This window comes from Sparus aurata, chromosome 14 (genome assembly GCF_900880675.1).
Source record: "Sparus aurata chromosome 14, fSpaAur1.1, whole genome shotgun sequence".
Lineage (NCBI taxonomy): Eukaryota > Metazoa > Chordata > Actinopteri > Spariformes > Sparidae > Sparus > Sparus aurata.
The window spans coordinates 5708053-5724034 of NC_044200.1; the positions used below are offsets into that span (position 1 = coordinate 5708053).

General features: G+C 42.3%; 1 long non-coding RNA gene across 1 annotated transcript; it reads right to left on the minus strand.

Annotated features, from left to right (window-relative positions):
• Positions 1–9915: 9915 nt before the first annotated feature.
• LOC115595121 (uncharacterized) lies at positions 9916–13927 on the minus strand. Its single transcript, XR_003986645.1, has 3 exons — positions 13790–13927; positions 12610–12739; positions 9916–10062 (listed from the first exon to the last, which is right to left on the minus strand). It is a non-coding gene; the product is annotated as an uncharacterized LOC115595121 (long non-coding RNA).
• Positions 13928–15982: the final 2055 nt, after the last annotated feature.

Below are 15982 nucleotides of genomic sequence, written 5' to 3' on the forward strand. Positions count from 1 at the left end.
AGGAGTCTTCAACCAAAGCTGGAGCCAAAGCCAAACAAACAGCATGGAGTTAGGCAGAGATTGTAGATGACAGATATTCATTATTTAAGGTGAGGCATCTATTTGTGGGTCAGTAATTATTAACCGGGAGGGGAACCATGACGCGGAACCTGCAGAATAAAGAAGAAAAGAGTTAAGTCAATTTCTTTATCGTCATATGCACGATAACTGCAGCAGAGCTTTGGCTCACACAAATATGTATACAAAAGTTAATGAAGTCAAATTTAATGAGGGGAAACACGGCGGCGCAGTAGTTAGTGGTGTTGCCCTACAGCAAGAAGGACCTTGGTTCAAGACTGAGCAGCAAGTTTGCATGTTCTCTCCAGGGACGCTAGTTCCCTCCCACAATCCAAAAGACATGCAAACTTAGGTTTACCAGTTACTCTAACTTGGTATTGTGACCATGAATGGTTGCTTGTTCTTATATGTCAGCACTCTGATGGACTGGATACTTCTCCAGGGTGTTCCCTACCATCGCCCAATATCAGCTGGGATTGCCCTGACCAGGCAAGCATAAGCATTTTTTTTTTTTTTAGATAATCGATGGATGGAAATTTAATTAGAATCTCTAAGAAATAAAAAAGTGCTTTTATATAAATATATACACAAAGAAAGAATGTAATACACTTTAACTTTTACAGAGGTGCAATAGAAAGCATTCTGGCTGGACACATCACAAACTTTCATGGTCTATCCAAGGCTCAGGACAAACATTATAATAAAACGTGTAAACAAACAAAATGAACTAGGAAGCATTTTCCATTGAAAAAAAATACTTAGTTGATTTTTTTATATATATACCCAGGCTTCAGCAGAATAAACTGTCAGTTTCAAAAGCTGGATTACATATAGCAGGCTGCGTACAAGACAGATGTACTTAATTTTTTTGATTTGAAGACAAAGGTACATCTAGATTCATGGTTTATTTGTTCACCCACTTGTACCTAAATTTATATAAACTTAAAAGTTCCACATGTCAATAATTTACCTTTTTATAAAGAGGTGCATGTGCAGGGACAACATTTTGGTGTCGGAAGCTCATTGTATGGGTGAAATATAGTCTTTATTAAAAAATAAATAAAATGCAAGTCTTCAAAAAAAATCCAAGTCACATCGAAGGATTCATTCAAAAATGTAAATGCCTTTATTCTACATGGTGATGTGTATTAAAAGTGAACAACACACATGGAGACCAACATAGACATAATACATCTTCACTGGGTCATTGTCAGCAAAGGCAACAAAGGGATTTAAATTTTGCACAAATCCAAAAGAGCCTTGGACTGTTTACGAAGGAAACAAGACTATAACTCACCCATGCATTAGATTAGATGGATAGATTACACTAGGCTGTGTTTGTGCTTGGGGCCCTCTTGAACACACATCTTGGTATTTGGTAAATAATCAAAATGAACTGTACGGCAAACGATTGTTATTATTCTGATTCATTTATTAAAGAACAGTAAATAGCTAATCTGTTCATATTTTGGTATTTAAACACAATTGGTCAAGTTTTGTCAAAAGTTTCATTGAACACACCGCTTTGACGTGGTGCTAGCTCCACAGCAGCGTGTACGTTCTGTGCTTGCACAAGATGCAATAAGCGGGTGGCTCTAGTGTTAGACACTGGACTAGAGGTTTATGCACGCAACTTTCTTTACTTTCGATAAAAACTAAACTTAACTATTTCAGACAAAAACAGCTGCATAATAAACATGCAGAGAGGCATTACCAAACAAACACAGATTAATTCAGCCTGAACGGACATAATAACAGCTTGTCTCATGCCAGTACTCCAAATCATGAAAACAATAAATGACGGAACGGAGTGCATAGAAAACCAATGCACACACAGTATTCCGCCCCTCCCACACACCGCTCTGATTCGCTAGCACACCGCCAATCAGAGTATCCAATGGCTCAGACAGCCGACGGCCCACCTCCTTAGACTTCGCATGTTGAATCGGATCAGACAACTTCCGAGCGGCTCCGAAAGCTTCCAACGCAGCTGAACACACCAAACAGATTTGTTCCCGACCTCATCCGAGTCTCTCCAAACACTTCAGACGTCCAAATGGTTGGGCAAGTGTGTTCCTGCCTTAAAAAAAAGTGACATGGCGCTGAGCATGTGCCTACAATGCCTGTGGCCAGACAACAATCCTGCCCAGCATACAATGAGCCCTTCACAAGATGGAATAAGTTTTTCTTATTCTTTTCTTATTCTTGTTTCTGTTGGTACTGACCAACCACCCTTGAGTGGGCTTTGGTTGCATGCAGGTAAAAAAAAGGTCCGTGTGAAGAGCAAAAGAGGCAGAACACAGTCTCACAACCAATCAACTAACGTCTTCCCGAGGGGGAGCCAGAGAGCTGATGAGAAGCACCGAGTGAGAGACGTGAGTCCAAGGCAATTACGACAGTTTAAACACTTAGTTTCCAACTACAATTAGTGTTAAAAATCACGTAACTCTGATAACCGATAACTCTGGAATCTGAACACATGCAGACATGATATATAGTACATCATTCTAGATTTAGCGTGACTTACAGTCAATCATTTCAGAACTTGCCCGAGAATCATCATGTGTATAAGTTCTCTACATTATGAAACTACTCCAGTTCAACTATTTTTGAACAATTAAACATAAACTGGATGATTTTATTGTTTTAGTAGCTCATCTTTAGGTTTCATTTTGTTCCACTCTGTTCTTTGCCAGTGAAGAACTGTTTAGACTTCATTACAGCTTCGGCGAGGTCTCAATGGATCATTTCAGCCCAGAGCTCCTGCCGCTGATGCTAGGGAAATGTTAATTACCTAGTCATATTCAACATTCAGACTCTCCTCACACACACACACACACATACACATTTGCAAAGGCTGGTGTCTCTGCCTCTTTGCTTCCTCCTTCCTCTCTGACTGTGGATTTTGGAGCGAGTGATATACCAACCAGAGACAGCATGGCTCATCCCACAGGCACAAAATGTTCTAGAAACTTCCACAGTCTCTCACCATGCCTTCTGTTAGTGGAACGTGGCAGTGTTCAGATGGTAAAATAGAAGCTATGTCAACTACCGATGGGAGGTTGGCCAGTGAAGTAAAAGCTGCCACGCTAGAATTAGGAAAAACTCTTTAGCCTGTGTAAGCACTATTAGCAATGGCATTCTCTGGGATGTGAGACCATGTTGGCATGAACTGCTTGCAGTGTGCAGCAGTGCAGTATATTGGTTTTCATGTATAGCATTGTATCATAATTGCCAGATATCATATTGTGTACATTTTGATACCTATGGTATTGACATCTACTGTAATTCTGTATTTTGTGATATTTTCTGAGATATCGTACAATGAAAACCTCAAGTCCATTGCAACTCTGCCACTGCCTGTTTGAGTCCTACTGCTCTGAAGTATGATGACTAAAAACATGTCAAGTGTCATTGTTTTGTATCCAATATCCTTTTCCATCTAGCCACAATTCCGAGCCAGCAGAAGGTTTATAAGTAGGAGCAGCGTTTCACACCGTGTTCAGCCTCAGAAAATATGAAGCTTTCCCAGTGCCACCATCATGACTGACAGTTGAATAGAGCAGTGTAGGCGTACTTTACTCAGCTTACTGTTTTTGTGTGCCATCTGTGGATGCTTAAAGCAACATCATGTAACTTTTTCACCTTAAAATAACAACTTCAAAATCATTTTGATGGTAAAGTGTCTAGTAACAGGGTGAGTGGTGTCTCTGGCTCAGCCTCTCCACCGTCCGATCACTTGTTTCTGCTCTAACCGACTTCAGTGAGAGGGTAGGATCACAGCGTTACAAGCGTTTTCAAGACATAACAATGAGTTTTGGCTATAGTTATGATATGACACTGATGTTGCACTCAGAAACTGTGGGGGACCCCAAATCACGTCAAATGCAAATTGCTACATAGTGTTGCTTTAAGTAGCCATTTTTGTAGCGTTTTTGAACCTTTAGTTTAACCTCTGCTTACTATCTGCCATCACAGTTTGAGATCAGCTCGTAAATAATCATAGAACGACACTTGACAGGAAAGACAAAAGTCATATAGTAGTATTTTCATTCAAAATTCTGCAGTATTTTGATAGTATTAACTGTGTTTTTAAAAACATATCTGGGAATCCTCTGCATAGCACTAGAGGGAGTACCACAGTTTGAGAACAGTGGAGGTGGAGGATATAAAAATGGCTCTTTAAACATGTGAGGGGCTGCGCCAGCCTGTCAGGGATGCTGCTAACAGAGACAGAGGCCAGAAATATGGCTCACCGGTTTGAAGGTGAGGCTTAATGAAGCGAGTACGAGAGAAAGACTGTCTCTGAGGCTCTGGGGGTTGAACTGGACTGAACCCAGCTGCAACAAGTGAACCGAGCCCCGACACCGATGACACGATGAAGGACAGCCTCCCAGACTCAGCAGCAGGAGTTGGGAAAGTACAGTCAGTGGACGATCTTCAACGTTTTCGGTCAAAATCAGGTATTGTGGTAAATGTAGAATCTAGTGTACTTGGAGCTTGACTCATTTAAGGGACTAAAAGTCAGGACAAGTCGACCTCTGCTGCTTTGATTTCATACACTCTTTTCATAATCTAGACACAGTGCACTGAGGTACAGTAAATTAACAGATTAAACTGTTGTGTAAATTGGTATCATGTGGAGCACTCAGAACTTGGACTTGGATTTGACTGAAGACAATGGTTCTGTGTTAGTGTTGCCTCTCCATTATTTAGCATACATAAGAGAAAAGCCATCTTTCGTATTATATTTACTATTCTTATTCAGTGTAGGCTCTGTGCATGTCGATTATCCGTGCATCACAGCGTCATAAAACACTCTATTGAGGCCGTCTTGCTTCTTTAATTTGTTGCTTATATCAGGAAGTTCTGTTTTGAAGTCTTAGCACTTGCCTTCCCGTCCACTGAAACTGCCCGGGAAGGAGAGAGGGAATCGAATGGTCCAAAAAAAACGAAAACAGAGACCAGCAGCTGTTGCGCCTGTGGATCAAAGCCGCGCTGCACGGCGGTAAGGCGCACAATGGCGGCTCTTGTTTCCTGCTCTCTGCTGAGAGCAAAGGACTCACATCCCCATCAACACACAAACCCCCAGTAAATGACAGCAAAATTGAAAGCTGGCAGAGAATGAGAGGGAAAAAACACGGAGTAAACAGACTTTAAAGGCGGAGGATGGGATGTGACATCAGCGGACACTGAAACCATTGAACGCAGATAGAGGGATTTCTTCTAAGGTCAGCGTCTTGCATCAACTCTTCCTTAAGGGATCCTTGAGGGCGCACAAGTTCATCGCATTTTGTGGTTGCATATGTTTTTGCATGCATGTGTTAAATCTAAATGTCTCATGAAACATATATATATATATGCATATATATATAGAGAGAGAGAATGTTAGGATGCAGTAGACCCAAAGTGGAGGCTGATGACAATGTCATTGTTAAAATCCTCAATTTTCGCTCCAAGTAGAGGCCTACCACATGTGCACACTTGCAAAACAAGATGGCGACCTCAAGGCACGAACAAGAGTGTCTTTGTTTGTTGTGTTTGGTGGAACAACAAGAACCAGTCAAAAAACAGAAAATGGTGTGCCATCGCTGTACAAGAACAGGACCAAACATGTGGAATACACTAGAGCAGCGCACGCAATGAGACGCAGCGAGCTTTCCTATTGCACGTGCATTCAGACATGTGTACGGATGTCCTCACTGACCTTGGTCAACATGGGATGATTAAATTAAATGATTTAATTTGATTATAATGACATGAAACAGACCCATCAGACCCAAACACAAACCCATCATCCATACCCTATCAACCATATTTTTCATCAAAAAGCTGAATATCCAGATTGCGACAGTATGGTAAGAATAAAATGTTAGCACTAAGGCTTCTGCAAACCTCTGAACCTCTGTTCAAATGTGTACGCATCATAGGCTTCATACCTTGTTGACATATCTACAAAACATGTCGTATCATGTTAACCAGACATGTTCACTACTTGAATGGAGTCAGGTGTTAAAAGCGGCTGCCAAGCCAGTGACTGCGGGCTGAGTCTGCGTTTAAGCATTTTTTAATCCAGTTAAACAGCTGGATATTTCTGATGAGGGACCACAGTGTTTCAATATTTGTAAGCGTCGCACTGCACAATATTTAAAGGAGACGCTTGACAATTTCCAGTCATGTTTGTGGCAACAAAAAACTGATATTTTTGACCTGAATCTCCAGCCGTGTTAATGGCGACCAAAACAGGTATTTGAAGTATTTTTCTTACCGAGCTGTTGTTTACTTACCTGTGGTTTTGCATGAATGCACATTTGCTCACATTTATTCCAGTGATTGGGGTTGATTATTGGTACTTTCACAAAATATTAACACAATGAGATTTATCAGTAATGTGGACAAAATGACTGCGTGTGTTAAGCGTATTAGTATTGGAACAAATAGAACCGTCAGTTAAATTCAGAAAATTACAAAAAGAAAAGCCCACACTTAAATAACTATAATTAATAATGGTATCCAAAGTCTAAGATGGTGTATATATAGTCTCATATCTCTAAAACAATATAATATAAAATTGGCTGGTCATAGTTCAACCTGATACTAAAGATCATTTAATTGAATAAGACATGCTTCTGTTAAAGAGGTGACCACCACCACCACCCAGATCAATTTGACATATTTTAACTTTTATAATTAACTGACTGTCCTCATGATGAAGTGAAATGAATCATGTCAAATTTTGAAACATGCCGCCCCTCCAAAAAAAAAGTTTAAAAAAAATTGGATGGATGCATGACACCCCTATTCCATATTGTGTGGGACCTATAATTTGTGATGTTGCCACATTGCTGAGATTTCAGCAATTCATTTGATGCTCAAAAACATTTAAACCAACATTTTTTTTTATTGTTTTCTTTTAAATTCCTGAATCAGAAAAACGTCACCCCTCCCCATAAGCTCCACACAAATAAAGATTTGGTGGGAGTGTGTGCGTGTGGTGTGTGTGTCACATCACATATGACCTTCCTGCACCATCTGTCCATGTCCTCTCCTCATTCTCTCAAATTGCCCTTTGACACCGAACAGGAAATATGGCTTCCCCCAGATCCCCGCTCTCCACCCAGCGCAAACTGATAGCCAGACACCGACCGCCCGATGCAGTCAATCACCAGCCGTCAGCGGCGCTCACTTCCGAGGAATTTCGCCACACATGTACAGCGGTGACCGCATCCTCATAAGTCACCCTCCCCCCTGTGATTCTGCTGCGGGGAAAAATGGCGGATTTATTGCTGCCGTGTCTGATAAGGAATTAATGAGGGTGATAAAGTAACTGTGGCGCCGCCGTACTTCCTGAGTGATCAAAGGAGCGTTAGATGACTGATCTGGTGAGTCAGAGGGAGCCTTCGTCCTCGCCGTGCAGCACACTCAGCGTTTCTGTGCCTCTGTGAGCCCTGATTTGGCATTTTGGGGAGATTTGTCTCATTAAAACGGTGAAACGGTGCTGTGGAGGAGTCAGCGCTGATAACAAAGGACTCACACACACACACACACACCCTTGTGCTCTGTATAATTTATGAGAATGTCCAAAATATATTCATTCAAGCAGTTTCTGTTCTAATGTGGGCTCAGGTGTCTGTTGTGGTTTAACTTTGATGTAAAACAAAGAAGAGTTTAAAAAATGTTTTAGCGAAAGGTCAGGTTCCACACACGCTCATACAGCACACACGCGTTTCCACAATGTGTCAGCCAGTCCCCTGTCTCCTGTGGTGCAGTGTGCTGGTGGCGGGCGTGGACGCCACATGTTTTACGGCTCCAGCTGACGCTAACGGTAAACACTGCTGCTGCTGCTGCTGCTGTTTTTATGGAGTCGCTCACACAGTTGAAATATGAACCAGTGGGGTTTTTTAGCTTCACTGGGACTTTTTCATGTCTCATCTCGACTTCATGAATAAAAATCAGAGAGAGTCTCTGAACGTCTGCACCGCTGACAAGTCAAATCTGTCCCTAGTTGACGATGATTGCGTACACGCTTGGCACACAATGAGGTCCTTCCACAAAAACGCTCCCACAGAACACTGTCAGGGTACAGCCCCGAGATAGGATTTAGATTTCGTGCAGTTCCTGTAATCAACTTATCCCCTGTCTCCCTCTCTGTTTTCTGCTACCCAACTTATTATCAATCAAAAAGTCATTAAAAACTGTTGACTTCGATGTTTGTAATTTTTTTTTTTTAAGTCCAGGAAAGCATTTAATGGTGCTTTTTCTGGGGTGAATTTTCAGATATTTGATCAATACAGGATGCCCGAGTGAGGTAGGAAATTAGAAAGTTTGCATTTTTTCCCTTCCGGAAAACAAGCTTTACAGATTTTCACATCATTACATTTGTCAATAAGTACCAACAGTTTGGATGAGTCTTAAAAACGTAGCTGCTAACAAGTGGCTAAATGAGCTACAGAGGGTGTCTGGGATATTAAACGTCATCAGGCTAAACACAGAGACTAACCTACTCACTGGTGCGTCTTTACAGGCGGACATTAGTTGCAAACTATTCTTCCCCTACTTCCAACTCACAGATTGATCAGTTTATAGTAAAGTGTGTATAGTATAGTGTAGTAAGAAGCCTCGTGGTGGTGACATTTAAGTCCTGTCACCGTGATGTAGCTCGTTTATAACCCAACATGCATTCATGAAAAAACTCGCCGTGCTACCAGTAGATCTGTTTGGTCCAAGTGTGTTCTCCTTCTGTCTCCAGCTCCTCGTCCTCTCAGAGTGCACCTGCCCGTTTCTGATCGCAATCATGTTTGACAAAAGGCGAAAGAGCGAACGAGCCGCTTCTTTATTACAGCTCGGCCGCGCTCAGCCCCCCTCCGCTTCACGGAGGACTGTGGTGAAATATTGATCGGAGCGCAGGTCTACGCTGACCGCTGCACAGATAGCGGCAACTTAAATGATGGATCTTTCAATAGGATCCCTGAAGGGGGGCCTTTAAAACAGACCTCTGCTGTCTTCCAGCCAGAACTAAGTGCCGGCACCAGCCTGGGGGATGTTAACTCTTATCCATCATGTATCAAGCTGTATTCAGGACTGCTAGCAAACTGTGTGCTACAGTCAGTGTTCCAGTGCCCCGGGGTTATATTCTCTCTGACTGTTCAGGCTGCAGGACGTATTCCTCAGATCTGCCTTTTTCCTCCCAGCACCTCCTCCTCCTCCTCTCTACCTGTCAAACACTGCAAGCTACCGTGCTTTGAGCCAACACAAACGCCTGGTTGGTACTGATGGACAGAGACAGCTGCCGTGGAAATACAAAACGTTTGAGAACACACACACACACACCAGACTGTTTATAGAGGGTGCAACCAGAGCCGGGGAGCAGATTAACGACTTCACTTCCCAATTAGCCCACTCAGCAAGAGAGGAAACGGTTCCGACTGGCCTCTGCTTCCTTTTCTTCTCCGCGTATCCAGATACTAGTATGAGCGCGTGGCGGCTCCCTCTGATCTAATTCCAAAGCGCTCAGCGCGGCTCTCCGACAGCTGCCCGCTGGCCAGTGGCTGTCACATGTTGCCTTCACTTCCTGTTTGTGTAAAAGCTCTTCAGAGCTTGACACAGGTCTGGAAGCCTCGAGGGGGGGTGGGGCTGGGACGTGTGTGTACACCCTGTGTCACACACTGTGGCTATAATGTCAGTAAGTTTAAAGGAACAGTTCATCCAAAAATTTTAATTCAGTAATTTTCTAAAACTGAATTTTCATTTTTGGGTGACCTGTTCCTTTAGTGTAGTTGCTGTATCTTAGGGGAGGAGTAAAAATACATCTTTTAGAGAACATTTAATATTTAATATCGTATGAAATGTGCCTTTTTTCATTTCAAAATACCTTATTTCAACCAAAACTTTATTTTTCATTACATTCATTCCATCTTTTATGTCAGTGCTGTTGTCTCCAGTCCTCGTCCTTCAGCCAGCCAATCACATGTCCCCGGCTCTTTTCTAAGCCACAGCGGAACAGACCTTGAACAGAAAAAAAAGCTTTTTTCACCATTCAACCTACCAGATATAGCACAGACACCACTAATACTCTTCTTGATGACTTAAGTAATTGAAGGGTCCCAATGTTCCACTCAGTGAATCGTCAGAAGCGGTAAATGCGGATCGACTTGGCACACCCAAATGGAATGCGCCCATTATCAAAGCCATTAATTGATGATGTGCTTTCGCTGCTATAAAATGTCAAAAGTCAAATGAAAAAAGGTTTATTATAAGTGTTGCAGTGGTGACTTGGTAAATTGGTATACAGTGTGTTTCATCCCTTAAGAGTAAAAGCAATTTGTGCTTTTCGTGCGCCATAGCCCAGAGGACAGGCTGGAGAAGGGAGCTTGAAATCCCAGCAGGCGTCGAGACAACAGTGGCCTGAGTGGCGCTGAACACTGGAATCTCTTCTATGAAGTTAAATTACGTGCTTCGGTGTGTTCACTTCAGGTTTGAGGTTGTGTGTTCGGGATAAGCCGGGTACTCGTGTTTGTAAGCATTCTCCTTCCATTTCATCGACCTTCTATTGGGTAACGGAGTGACAGAAAGTCTTTCACTGCCCGAGTTTATCCATTTTCGGCGTGGCACTTAGCTCGTACTGCAGTGCCTCCTTGCAGTCTAAGGAAAGGGACCTCCTGTGCACAGTGAAATGCCACAGATTGAAGTGAAATACTGCAGGTCAGACATCAGGCTGAGGTTAGGTTGATAACCACCAACTAGACAGCCGTTTGGCCAATAAGGTCTTTCTTGGGTTAAACTTAGTTATTACTTTAATATTGAACAGCTGAACTCGCATGTGATGGGGAAACCCTGCATATGACAAATAGAACTTGCTTCACGGCAAATATTTTGGCATGTCATCAGGGGTCGCCCATAGGAGGTTAGAAAAGGGTTTTTCTGGTCATCCAACCACCAGAGGAGCCCACGGAGGCCAGTGTTAATCATGTTCATCCTAATATAAGTGATCACACTGAGCAAAAATGCTCACTATTACTTACTACATTGCCAACCTGCTAAAAAATAAAAGGATAGAAATGGATCTACCTCTTAATTAAATTTAAGAAAGAAGGTTCAAGTTCAGGGTAAGGCATCACTGATATCAGTTATGTGAGATGTCTGCACAGAGCTTAGAGGATAGTAAAAGACAACACCCGTCCAAGCCACAGTCTGTTCGCCCTGCTGCCATCTGACAGAAGATACAGGAGTACCCCTTTCAGAAAAAAGAACAGCTTCTTTCCTCAGGCTGTGATACTCCTGATCGTATCCTCCCTGTGTTGTAATTTGACAAATCAATTAACCTTTAAACAGCAAAAATACATATTGTATTTACTGTTGCTTAAGTAAAATGTAGCCTGATTATTAACATCTGAGAAATATCATTACTTTTACTGTATGTAAGTCATGATGCCAGAAATAAGAAAATGAGGAAGCTGGCAGGGGCCAAAAATAGACCCAAATAATGATGTAATTAGATGGTTTTGCCTTATAAGGCAGATTTTGGGAGGATTGTTTCAGGGGTTCCTGTGTCACAGCAGGAAAAAAAAAAAAAAAAACAGTGCTGACAAAAAAATGACACATTCCATTTGGGTGAGCCAGTTCCAGGGTCCTGGTATTGTGCATAATGGTTCACTGTCATGGCTAGGTGGGAGAGTTGATGGAACCAAGCCATCATTGACAAAATTGTTTCACCTGTGCTATGACAAGTCAAAATGTCTTAAACTATTCCCTGCCCAGAGGTTGGTATGCACAGAACGCACGCACGCCACTATCCATCCGCCTCTCAAGCAACTCGTAAACCTAATCAGGCAAGGGTTGCTTAAACAACATCCGACGTAGCGCCGAAACAGCATGAGAACAAAACCACTAAGACACAGTCACGAACGGAATAAATACGACAACTCCACGCAATCTATCTGCAGGAACCAGTGCAGTCATTTCAGACTGTGCTAACAACGTGGGCGCTCCTTCCTGCCAGGCCAGCATGAACAGCCTGTTCCTTCAGTTTCCTACAGCCACGATTACGTGACATTTGAACTGGCTTTAAATCAGCATCACGTGTAATTAATTTGCGGGGGAACAGATTGTCACATCATGCACAATAATTATCTAAACTTGCCACCTGGCGTGCTCTGTAGTCGTCCGTCCTCTCCACCCCCCCTTTCGTAAAAAGTCAAACAAAAAGGGGTGGCGAAAAAGTCAGGGTGGGTGTTCGAGCCACAGGGATCTGATTCATCGATCTGCTGAGCGACGAATCCATCAGTGGGTTTGCACCTACACTGTGCGGGGATCTGATTTATGCTTCTCGGTAAAATGTCACACTGATGTTTAAGTACTCTATGATGGTTTTCTCTGTGGAGTACGGACCAGATGTACAGTAAGTGATATTGCATAATCTGGTCCGGGTCCCACACCACCGAGCTAAGGACAAGCCTGAATCATTGAACGGGATGCAGCTTTGTTTCTGGTGAACTCTCCCCACACGCCCTGCTTTTTACCTTGCTCCCTTCCCCCCCGTGGGCATTCTCCTACCTCGTGAGGATCCCAGCCGCACCCCTGCGCTGTCTGCTTGACAGTGCTCTGTCAAGCCCCGGCTTCGTCTTCCTCCCTTTCGTTGCCATAGAAACCGACAGCCATGGAAAAGTACAAGCGGGCGGATTGTCTGGGAAAAAAAAGGACAGTGAGGCTTAGCGATGGACGGCCGTGCCACTATGCAATACGGCTGCTTTGGGTGTGGGTTTGTGTAATCTGAGAGAAGTAAATGTTGTTAAAGGCTGCTGAGGTCAGGATTACGGGATACGGAGTGTCAGATCGAGGTATTTCATGTGGTTTTAGCACTTTGAGGCATGAGGTAATAACAGGGAAAAGTAGACTCATTAGTCACGCAACTTCCCCAAAGTCACCAACAATAAAATTAAAAAAACATGATACAGACCCTTTTTACAAGGAAATATCTAGAAGTGTCAACAAAGTGCAGAAACAACATGTTCTTTCTTAAAGCGATGTGAACATGGCTGGATTTCACATATTCCAACAACACACCATGCCTACAATTTTTACGAGGAAAGAAAGGCTCTTAGCATGACTGTTATGCCCCAAGGATACATATAATGTGCTGTATCCAATAAAAGAAAAACAGGACTTCTGTTTACCTTCACAGGTTGTCTTTAATATTGTCCCTTTAGCCGATGGCCACGGCAAATGAAGAAAAGTATCACCCTGCTTATTTCAATAACTCAGTATATTGCAGGTTATTATAATTTCATTCAAATGTTCAAATATCTAATTATAATTCAACAAAACGTCCTTTTCTGTGATGAAAAGTGGCAGTATGAAATAAAAACCGACATTGAGAAAAAGGAGATTGTGAAATAAAAGCAAACTCCTCGTGGATGAAGACAAACAGGGGAGAACCGGTGATCTGATTGGCTGTTGCTCTTGCATATGAGGCTGAAAGAATGTGACTTCAAATAATGAATCGTTTTTTGTTTTTTTTTATGAAATCTGCTGGAATTAAAGAAATACTGCCACTAATTAATTAAAATGTTAAGTTACTTTATATATTTCATCTGTGTTTTACTGATTTATTTAACTTTGAACACTTCATTTTTCCACAGCACTCTAATATCAGTTTAAAAATAAGGAATTACCAGCTGAATGTTTTTCCACCCTGCAGTTGGAAGCTAAAATGAGACTGAAAGGAGTGTCTCACCTCTTCGCTTTCTGAAAGATGCACTGCTTTCCGAGGATGCTGAGAAAAATGTTCTATTCTGTCCTCTCTGGAATCAATTCTCCGGCCGATAGCTGGTGTCAGAATTCTTCCACATTCTCATATTGCAGTCGGGCCGAGCGGACCCTGTGACATGTCACAGCAGGAAAAAAAAAAACGCAGGTCTAATTAATTACTTTAACGATGGCTGCATTCCATTCAGGCCATTCCGCTGTCGGGGCTATTAATGTGCATGCCAGCTCACCATCTTTACTTATTGGGATTCCTAAGGTGCAATAGGGACATTAAATGCCATGGTTCTCTCAGGGATTTCAGTGTTGGGTATGTAATGTTCCTTACCGTATGATGCATGTTTTTTTTTTGCGAGCAGTGACAACCTGTGATCCATTATTAACTGACTGAAAATGACGCAACGCCACACTCCTGTTCCCCTACATCTCCAACAGGCCCTTTACGTGTTACAGCTGCAGCTAATCAAAGGAGTAAAGACGTAAGTTTGTGTCAGGAGAAGTAATTATCAACTGCTGACAATAACGCTTCCCTATGCCCGCTCATTGTGTAAATCAGTCTTATATGTATGCATAATTAATCATGTTAGGTGCAGCTGTGTTGTCACAGATTTATAGTTCAGACGTTTTGTGTGCTTTATTCATACATGACTGCAAAACTTCTCACAACATGACTGGGGTACGTCCCCGGGGAAATGAATTGTCGAGGTGAAGGCGACCACCGTGAACTGTGACAAGTGATTTCCAAAATTGCTTGCATTGGTGGTGCCAAAAATTAATTTCGCCGCGCTAAAAGCATTAGTTTGACATTCTGGGACGTCCGCTGGTCCTCGCTCTGGAGAAGAGTTTGACTAAAACGATTGATATCACTCTCCTACAGTATGTCTGTCTGTTAAATGAAAGTCTACAGCCAGCAGCTGGTGAGCTTAAGATTTGCATGAAGAATAGAAAATCCAACGAAATCCACCCTCTGTATATCTCACCATGTCGAGGGCAGTTACCTGCCAAAATATGTAGTTACATTTTGTGAAAAGTTTATGCAAAAATTAAGTCAGGTGTTGTTTTTGTAGTTGATCTTTACACCCTGGCTATATATCAGGAGATACAGTGGGCTGTCCTGTCCAGTAATCAGAAAGTCGCTGGTTTGATTCCCAGGCTCCTAGAAATAAAGTCCATTCCATGTTTTAACCCGAAGTCTTTCCTGAAGCTATGCATAAGCGCGCACCCCGTCTAAAAATGGAGGCAAAACCGGCATTTCTTTCACCCTCGATGCACGGTCCAGCTCTACCAAATGATGCATTTTTTCGTTGTTTCGTGCTTTTTTACATTTTAAAACAACTCCCCATCTATTTCTGTTGTACAGGAGAAATGTTCACCTGACTTTCCACCAGCATGGGGCTGAGTAGATAATGGCCGAATTTTCATTTGTGGGTTAACGTGAGCAGATTTTATTACTTACGGACCACGCAATTTCATTTTTTCTGGTCTTTGTGCTAAGCTAAGCTAAAAGGCTGTTAGCTGTAGCTTTATATTCAGTTGCGCTTTCAAAAACGTTGAACTGGGATTACTTTTGGAGAGCTATTCAAGTGTGAAGAGCAAGTTTAAACCTGTCATGCGATGTCATTTCATAGGATATACGTACAAAGGTTTCAAGCTTAGCCATAAAGTCTCTGTAAGACAAACAAAACAAAATCACAGTGGTCCCACTTTCAGGCTACGTTACCCACACTGCAGACAGCGTTTTTTTGGAGCTATCAACCTGGCAACCTGTCAGCGATCTACGCTTATTGAGCTGGCTTCTATCTGAAGGAAAAGCAAGGGTTTTTTTTATGTTGTTGTTGTTTTAACAGAAACATTTTCTCAAAGGAACAGAACTGAAGTTCAGTGCATGTGCAGCTGGCATGAAGGCAAAAGTGAATTTCAAATGTGCACAAATTGTTTGAATATGTAATGTTGTATTTTGTAGCATCAGCAAATGATAACGAGCAGCTAAGGCAAATCATATAAAAAAACATCTCCATCTCATCCCAAGTGATAAAATCGCTTGCTAATAATTCCCTCCAAGCGAACCAGCTCCTTTTATATAAAATGAAATGCTCTCAGGTTGACAGAAAGGTACCAGAGTGGAGCGAGGTGTTAGAAGTCGCTCCCATTCATAAAAAGCCTG